We start from the raw sequence: 8,352 nt of genomic DNA on the forward strand, positions 1-8,352 counted from the left end.
GCCGAGCCCCAGCCCGGGGTGCTGCAGGCACCGCTCGGCAAGCCAGGTAAGAGCGGCCGCGGCTTGGGGGCCGGGCGGGCACGGGGCAGCTTCTTGCTACGGGGGCCCAGGGCGAGATTTGGTAAGTTGGCCTGGCGGGGCCTTCCTCCGCGTCCCTCGCCTGGCCGGCATTGGCGTTGAGGCTGCCCCCGGCCCAGGGGAAACTCAGTCGCCCACGGGAGAGTCACGCGCGGGACTTTGCGTCCTTACTGCCCAATACTTTCTCCAGGTGAAAGGGGAAAGTGTCCACTTAAGCGGATAAATAAAGGGGCCGAGGCAGGACCAAATGAAAACCCACGCGCGCACACTTCTCACTGTGCGCAGAGATCCCTGGTGGCGGGTTTTCGAGGGCCTCATGTTTGGATGCTGGGACCGGTAGGTGTCGAGAAGGCGTGAGGCCCAGCGCTGGCCCGAAACCGAGCCGGGCGTGCTTCTCGGCGCAGGGGGATTGGAGAGACGGATTGGATCTCCAACATGGGGTAACCCGGAGCCTTTCTAGGGCCCTCTGTGGCCTCCAGCTCTTGCAATTTGCTGAAAGAAGCCTCGTTGAGAAGCGAGAGTAGAAAGGTCCCGAAAAGCTCAGAGACCGAGAACCGGGCGCGCCCAGACTCAACCCCTGTTGCAGAACCGCCCCAGTCCTTCACCACGGCTCCCCAGTCGACCCAAGGCTAGCCTTGTGGTTTGAAAAAAGAAAAGAAAAAACTTGACCTAGAGTGAGATAGGCCACCTTGGGCCAGCCCTTTCCCCCTTCTAGGCGGGCATGGGCCTCAGATGACTGAGCGCAGGTTTGGGGCAAGGCTCTCTCGCCTCTCTTTTCTGTCCTTTCCCTTCCTCTCCTCTCCTGTGCTCTGGGGAAGGTCTGTCTGCTCTGAGCTCTAGAGGCGCGCATGCCCCCCAGGCTTCCATCCGTTTCTGTCTTCCGGCCTCCGAGCCTGGCAGGCAAGAGTTGCATCTCCTTCTTCCTGAGGAACCTGTAGCTTGCAGCGGGTCCTGCCCAGCCCAAGCGCTCCCTGGACTTCTGACTCTTGGAACTCAGTGGACTTGTGTCGGGTGTTTCTTTTCCCCTGGGGCAAATGTACAAGAAAAAAAGCCCATCTTCTCAGGAAAGGCGCTGGGGGACCTGCAGAAATTATGAGAGGGACAGCCCAGAGCCCTCTTGTAGGTAGAACTGTGGCAGACGTTGCTGCCTACCACCCTAACCCCAAAAAACCAGTTGCGTGGAACGACTTAACTCCTGGCCATCCCATGCAGAATTGCACTCCATAGGGTTTTCAGTGGCCAATTTTTCAGGAGCAGATCGCCAGGCCTTTCTTTTGAGGCGCCTCTGGGGGACTCGAACCTCCAACCTTTTTGGTTAGCAGTGCCGCGCATTCACTGTTTGCACCACCCAAGAACTCCCCACCCTCTCCAACCTCCCCTCCCCCCCAAAAAAATACCAGCACCCCCGGCTGCTGGAGAGAGGCTTTCAGGGGGCACTGAGCTGGGGAAACACAGACGGGGGTGTGTGTGTGAAGACTGTGAGGTGAGTTGAATGGTAGCCTGGCAGGTATTGTTCTGCTGCCCTGTATGCCCTCCAGTTATCCTCTGCAGGCCTGACGCTCTGAGAACCGCTCAGGTGAGGACAGAAGAGAGGTCTGCTGAACAAGGATTTTGTGGCTATTCGATGCGAAGTAGGATAAGTGTCTCCCGAGCCACGCCTGCGGCGTCTTTCTCTTGACTGTCTCATCTCTTCATACGTGTGGGTTTGACACAGAGGAGTGGAAGGGTGGAGAAAAGATGTTTTCTTTTCTCCCTTAAGTTACAACAGATGACTAGGAGAGCTCGGTCTCAGCTCTAGAAGTTGATCCATGCCAACCTTCCTTCATCTTTCCCTGGCTCCTTTCTCCTCCAGAGCAGGGCAGGGGTTGTAGTTAATATCAGAGGCAGCATTTTTTCAGTAGGCACCTGACCAGAAAGCAAAAACAACAGCCACCCATTTTGCCTGCTGTAGCGTCGACTCAGACTCCTGGCGACCCCACGTGTGTCAGAGTAGAACTGTGCTCCACAGGGTTTTCAATGGCTGATTTTTTCAGAAGTAGATCACCAGGCCTTTCCTCCAAGGAGCCTCTGGATAGACATGAACCTCCAGTCTTTCGGTTAGCAGCCTAGCATGTTCACTGTTTGCACCACCCAGGGGTTCCTATCTGCCCAGCAGCGCCCCGTAATAGGGCATTGGGTTTTGAGGTCCTTGTGTGAGACGAGATTCCGTTCATAGCCATGCTCTTCAAACCATTCTTTGGGATAGACGGAGGTCAGGGCATCTGAGGAGTCACAAAACCAAGAGTGACCCCAGGAGGGGGCAGCGAGGGCAGGAAGGAAGGCAGGTAGCAGCTTCAGCAGCAGGAGGACCTGCGCTTTGGGCGAATAAAAAAGGGGGACTGCTTTCAGCTGGACAAACCAGACCAGGCTCCCGTCTCCTTTAGTCCCACTAAGTGGTCAGGGATGCCTGAACCCTCCAAATGGAAAAAAGTCCTTACAAAGGAGAATAAGGTTTACCACAGGGGAGGCCAGGGTGCTGCCTTGGGGGGACCAAGGCGTCGGGGGTCAGCGGCTTACTTTCCTGCTGGTCACGCTGCATACCTTACACATGCATTTACACAGCTTTTGTTTTCTTCATTCAGTTGGCTCCGCGCCATAATTCCATTCCTTAAAAAAAAAGAAAAAAACAGCCAACCAGCCATCCGAATGCGGGGGAAGGAGGGAACAGGAAAGTAACCACTCATTGTTTCTCCATTTGGGGTTTAACCGAGTGAAAACTGCCTGGATTAGCATGCCCTTCGCTGTATGTATTATACATTTTTGCAGTTGTTCTTATTATCTACTTGTCTATAACATACCGGAGTCCCTGGGTGGTGCAAAGGATTAAACTACTAGCTGAAAGGCTGGAGGTTCAAGTCCACCCAGGGGTGCCTTGGAAGAAAGGCCTGGAGATCTACTTCCAAAAAGTCAGCCATTGAAAACCCTGTGGAGCACGGTTCTACCCTGACACACGTGGTCACGATGAATCCGAATCGACTCAACGGTAACTGATTTTGTTTTGTTTAATAACATACCATCCATACTTAGAAGCATATCCAATACTCCTAGATATGTAGCTTATTACATGTAGAGAGGAAGCAAAGCTCTTTCTGAATAGCCGGCCCGCGTGTATAGCAAGTACATAGACCATTAAGGAGTTGGAAATGTCTGCTGGCAAATCATGTCGATGTGTTTCCTAGTGAACTCCGAGTCAAAAACGTGGCTGGCCTTTTAGCAGAGTAGAAGACCCCTAACGTACAGAGCTGTAGAGAAAGAATTTTTTTTTCCTTGGATACAAAATCAGGTGCACAAACACAAGGGGTCTTTTTTTCTCTGCAGAAATCCTTGAGAAAAGCACAAGCCTTCAAGGAGAATGTTTGCTGAGCACTGCTGGAGAAGAACCATCTTGTCGAGGGGGCTCCACATTAACCAAAACCCAGTTTTGTCGCTGGAAGGAATGTCTTTCCCAGCTACAGATCCTTTAAAGTAATGGGGGTTATTTTACTGAACTGTGAACCGTGTCCAAAACCCAAACTGGTTGTTGTCGAGTTGACTCTGACTCATGGTGACCCTATATGTGTCAGACTAGAACTGTGCTCCATAGGGTTTTCAATGGCTGATTTTTCAGAAGCAGACTGCCAGGGCTTTCTTCCGAGGCTCCTCTGGTTGAACTCAAACCTCCAACCTTTAGCAGCTGAGCGCATTAGGCATTTACACCACTCAGGGACTTCTAACCCTGTAGTTCGTTGAAAATATCTTTCAATGCGGCTATGGTTTTTAAGGAGAGTTTTTATATTCTCATGGTTACGCCCAGCTAGGGAGGGGAGTATTCATTTCTTTTTTGAGTATAGATTTCTCTTGCTCCTTCATTATCATCTATGACTGGCCTAGAATTATTAGATTACATTGAGCCAAATATTCTAATTTACACTCCCTCGTATAAACCATTAGGAAACCCTGGTGGTGTAGTGGTTAAGAGCTACATCTGCTGAGCAAAAGGTCGGCAGTTCGAATCCACCAGGTGCTCCTTGGAAAACCTATGGGGCATTTCTACTCTGTCCTATAGGGTTTCTATGAGTCGGAATTGACTCGACAGCAACGGGTTTGGCTTTTGGTGTATATAAACTATTAGCTTCATTACTCACCTCTTGAATTCCCTCATCATCATCCTCATCCCCCACCCCCATGAACATCTCATGGGAAGCATGAAAATCAGCTGCTAGTAGACCTGAATCAGCAGCCTCAACCAGCGGAGCCAGCCTTTCCAGACGCAGCTGGAGAGCTGAGAAGAAGTTCAGGGTCACTGCCAAGGTGATCCCAGTTACCTTCAGGTGTGGCTGCTCCCTTCCCCTACCCTCAGATTTTCCCGCCTGGGGCCTCCTGGGTCGCCCCAGGTCGCCCCAGGCTGTGGTGCCTGGGGGGAAAAGATTCTTCCTTGGTCTACATCTCCCATCAAGATAAATATGTACACGGATCCTTTTAGTTCATTTATTGGTTTTTAAAAGAGACATCCCTGCAGGTCCAATGGTTGTTGCAAGGACCTCCGTCCAGGTCCGGGTGGGACAGCGTCTGTGCCTGCAGGCCAACAGGGAAGGAAAAAGCAGGAAGGACTTAAAAATCTTCATCAAGGGGACCCAAGAATTTAAACACGGGGTCTGGTTTCAAGACGGCTTGAGTTGAGGCGAAAACAAAAACAAACAAAAAAAATAAGCGACGCTACTGGAAGGTCTCCTCCAAACTCATCCCTGCGGGGCTGGCTCTTGGGGGCGGGTCGCCGGCAAGATTCGAAGCTCGGCGCCCCTCGCGCGCGTCACGGCCTGTTGGAGCGCCCTGCTCTGTGCGCCGGGCTGCTGGCCCGGGACGGGACCCGGCGGCGCCCGGCGAGGGCCTCTCCTCCTCAGTCGGAGGGGCCAGGACCCCGGAAAGGAGAGTCGGGCAGAGGCGGCTCTCCCGCGGCCGCACGGGGTTGCGTTCCCGCCGGGACGCTTGTCCTCTTGCGCCTGGACCCGGAGCGGCTGGGCGCGGACGCGGGCTCCCCGGCTGCGGCTGTAGCCCGCAACGCCTGAGCAGCGAGGCGCGGGCGGCCCGCCGTGCCTTGCCCCAGTCTGCCCCGGGGACCGTCCGCTCCTTCTTTGCTGCCCGCGAACTCCCAACCCTCTCCTTCCAAAGGCCCGAGGTGGCTTGCCAGGTTTAGCAGCAAACAAACAAAAGAAACCCAGGGCGCCAGATATTGCGTGGGACATATACTACAAAACGATTCGTGTTTACCAGAAATTCAAATTTAACTGCGTGCCCTGTGATTTCACGGATGACACAAACTCCTAGCTGGAAGGTTGGTGGATTGAACCCAAAGGCGCCTCGGGAGAAATGCCTGGCGATCTGCTTCTGAAATGTCACACTCTATGGAGTGCAGTACTACTCAGCACACCTGGGGTCGCCATGAGTTATTTCAACTGGCAACCTGGGGCCCCAAGTCTTCCTGTCCCCAAAGCCAATTGCCACCTTTCCTCAGGGCATCCCTAGGAAGCCGGGGGGTGGGGCAATTGAGTGCATCTCTAAGCGCCTTTCTGTCTGTGGAGCACCAACTGTCCGGAGGGGGTCAGAGACGCGCTGGTGGCCACCCTGTGGGTCTGAGGACCCGGCTGACAAAAGTGAGGGTGCTTTTTGAGGTCTAGAAACCCGAGTTCCACTGCTACCCTGGAAAGACCCCCCTCCCCAGCTCCCTTCCTGGGTTATAAATCTGGCGAACAGCTGCACTCTCTGCTCGCACAACCAACTTTTCTTTTTCCTGATGGATGAACTCTGGGCTTTAAAAGATTACAGTAATCATGGGAGGACAGTGTAAATCGAATCTGATAGCAATAACTTTCAGGGAAGGTCAGGCCCGAGTGAAATGTTACCAAGCAACAGGCATTTTGTTTGCAAAATACAATCAAAGAGCATTGATGGGAAATTCCTGCCTGCAGCTAGTCAGCACTTTCTGCTAACTGCTTTACAGAAGGAAAGGGAGTAAATCTTCATAAATCAAAGTCCCCAGAGGGCTCCAAGCCCCTTTCTGGAAATGTTGCACTTCTGTCTGACAGGGAGAAGGACGGAGCGTAGAAAAATCCATTGCCTGCTGCCCTGTCTGCCTCCCCTCTCCCATCTCTTTCCTTTCCCTCGCTTCCCTCCTTCTTTCCGTCTTCTCTTGCTTTCATCCTTTCTTTCCCCTTTTTAACCTGTTGCAGCCTCTTCGCTGTTAGCGACTCAGCCTCCTGGACACCCCTGTGCAGTCCGATGTGGTTCTGATGGCTTAGTGGGCAGCAAGCCGGGGTTTGCAGGGGAACTCATGGTAGAGAGCTGAGGATCTGGTAGAACAACTGGTCACTCAGCCCCATCACCTTGCAATTGTAAGTCCTGTTGCCCCAAGAGTCCCACATGACTTTACTGAGTGATTTTCTTGTCAGAACAATGCAGGCTGTTGTTTTCTTAAGAGACTGAAAACCAGTTACCATCAAGTCGATTCCGACTCGTGGCCACCCCAGGTGCGTCAGAGTAGAACCGTGCTGCATCGCGCTTTCCATGGCTGAGTTTTTGGAAATAGATGGCTAAAGGAAACCGAAGATAGTGTTTCCCCTCCATTTTATGTATAACTGAATAACTGAAAACTAAGCACAATCAGCCTGCCGAGTAACAGCAATATATTATGAAAAATGTAATACTCAGAACGTCGGGGCTTTAGAGAACGTATCATCTCTTTTGATTTCAGTGAATATACATTTCAGCAGACATACATTTCACAAAGCTGAGGTCTGCGTTCTGCTTTCTTCCCCCTAGTGATGCCCGGGTTTAGTTCTGTATGTATTTCTGTAGCATCTCTAGTCTATGTGTGTTACATCAATATTCCCTCCTGTGGACACAGCATAGGCTGCCCTGCTGTTCTCGATGCTGGCCTCTGAGTCACTTGCTGTCACTCACTGTGAAATTTGATCGACAGCACAGATAACTTGGAATTTTGCAGAAGAGTCATTAGCAAACTATAAACTTCTCAGAAGCTAGGGCGCTATGCTTTGATCTTCTTTGTACACGCGTACCTAGCACAGTGCCTGGGCTCTTAGAGTGGGATTTAAGAGAATTGTTTAAATGGGTGGATGAAGGAGTACCCAGCTACATTTTTATAAATATGGAATAAATATATAGGATTATACATCCTTCCGCCCTCCCCACTTCTTGAAAAGTGCCCCTTTCTGAATCAAGAGAGAAATCAAAACTAAATTTCTGCAAGACATACCAAGTTACTGTTGCCAACCATATTTCCTTAAACCCAGCTCTTTCTATACCAATGTCCCCCCTCCAAGTATTGATCCCAACAATCTTTCTGGTTCTCTCATACTGTATTAAGCCAGTGTTGTTAATGATTTTTGAAGAGCAAAGCATGGCTATTTTTTCTCAAGCCCAACACTCAGGAAAAGGAAAAGTTGCAGACTGAGATTTTTTCCCCATTGCAGTTCAGATTTTCAAGCATTCAGTATTTTTACGATTCATCTCTTACAGTGTGAGATAAAGAGAACAACAGAACGTGTGAAAGGTTTATCTCCTGTTAGACTTCAGGCTGGGCAATGGTCTCTTCTGGAAGCCTCGTCCTGCCTGGGCCCCCTCCCTGCGTTGCTGGAAGATTTGTGTGTTTTGAAAATCACCCATCAGGGAACTGTTATTTAGAGGTGTGCTCACTGAAGCTCAAGTGGACAGATGAGGACGTGACAATCCATGGTTCAAAATGCATGCTGATTTCAGAAGGAGGGGTGGAAAAAAAAGTCCCATGATCTTTGAGCTGGGAAACATTCCTCCCTATGCTTCATTCTGCATGCAAGATTTATTGTGTTTTTATAGAAGATTGGGATGTAGTCCATACAACCTGCCACTACAGTAAGTCAGAAAAACGTTCCATTTTTAAGGGTACTGAGCAGAATGTTTGCTTCATGTATGTGGTAGGCCTTATCAAAATGCTTCGAATCAATACTGAGAAATATATTTTTTAATTGAATTGCATGTCATATGAAAAAAAATTCTCTAAACATGTTAGATTATGCAAACTGTAACTTAGATTGGAAGTCCCTTTTGTGTGAGTGTTCAATTTCTCTCCTTAAAGTCTTGTAGCCATCCTATGGCATATCTATTTGAAGTTCATGGCAGAGCTGCTAATATCTTATCCATGGAAACATTTATTCTCTTAATTCAATATTTCTACTTCTTTTACAAATCTCTTCCCTAGCGAAG

The sequence above is a fragment of the Trichechus manatus genome, unplaced genomic scaffold (genome assembly GCF_000243295.1).
Source record: "Trichechus manatus latirostris isolate Lorelei unplaced genomic scaffold, TriManLat1.0 scaffold00025, whole genome shotgun sequence".
In the NCBI taxonomy this organism is placed as follows: Eukaryota; Metazoa; Chordata; class Mammalia; order Sirenia; family Trichechidae; genus Trichechus; species Trichechus manatus.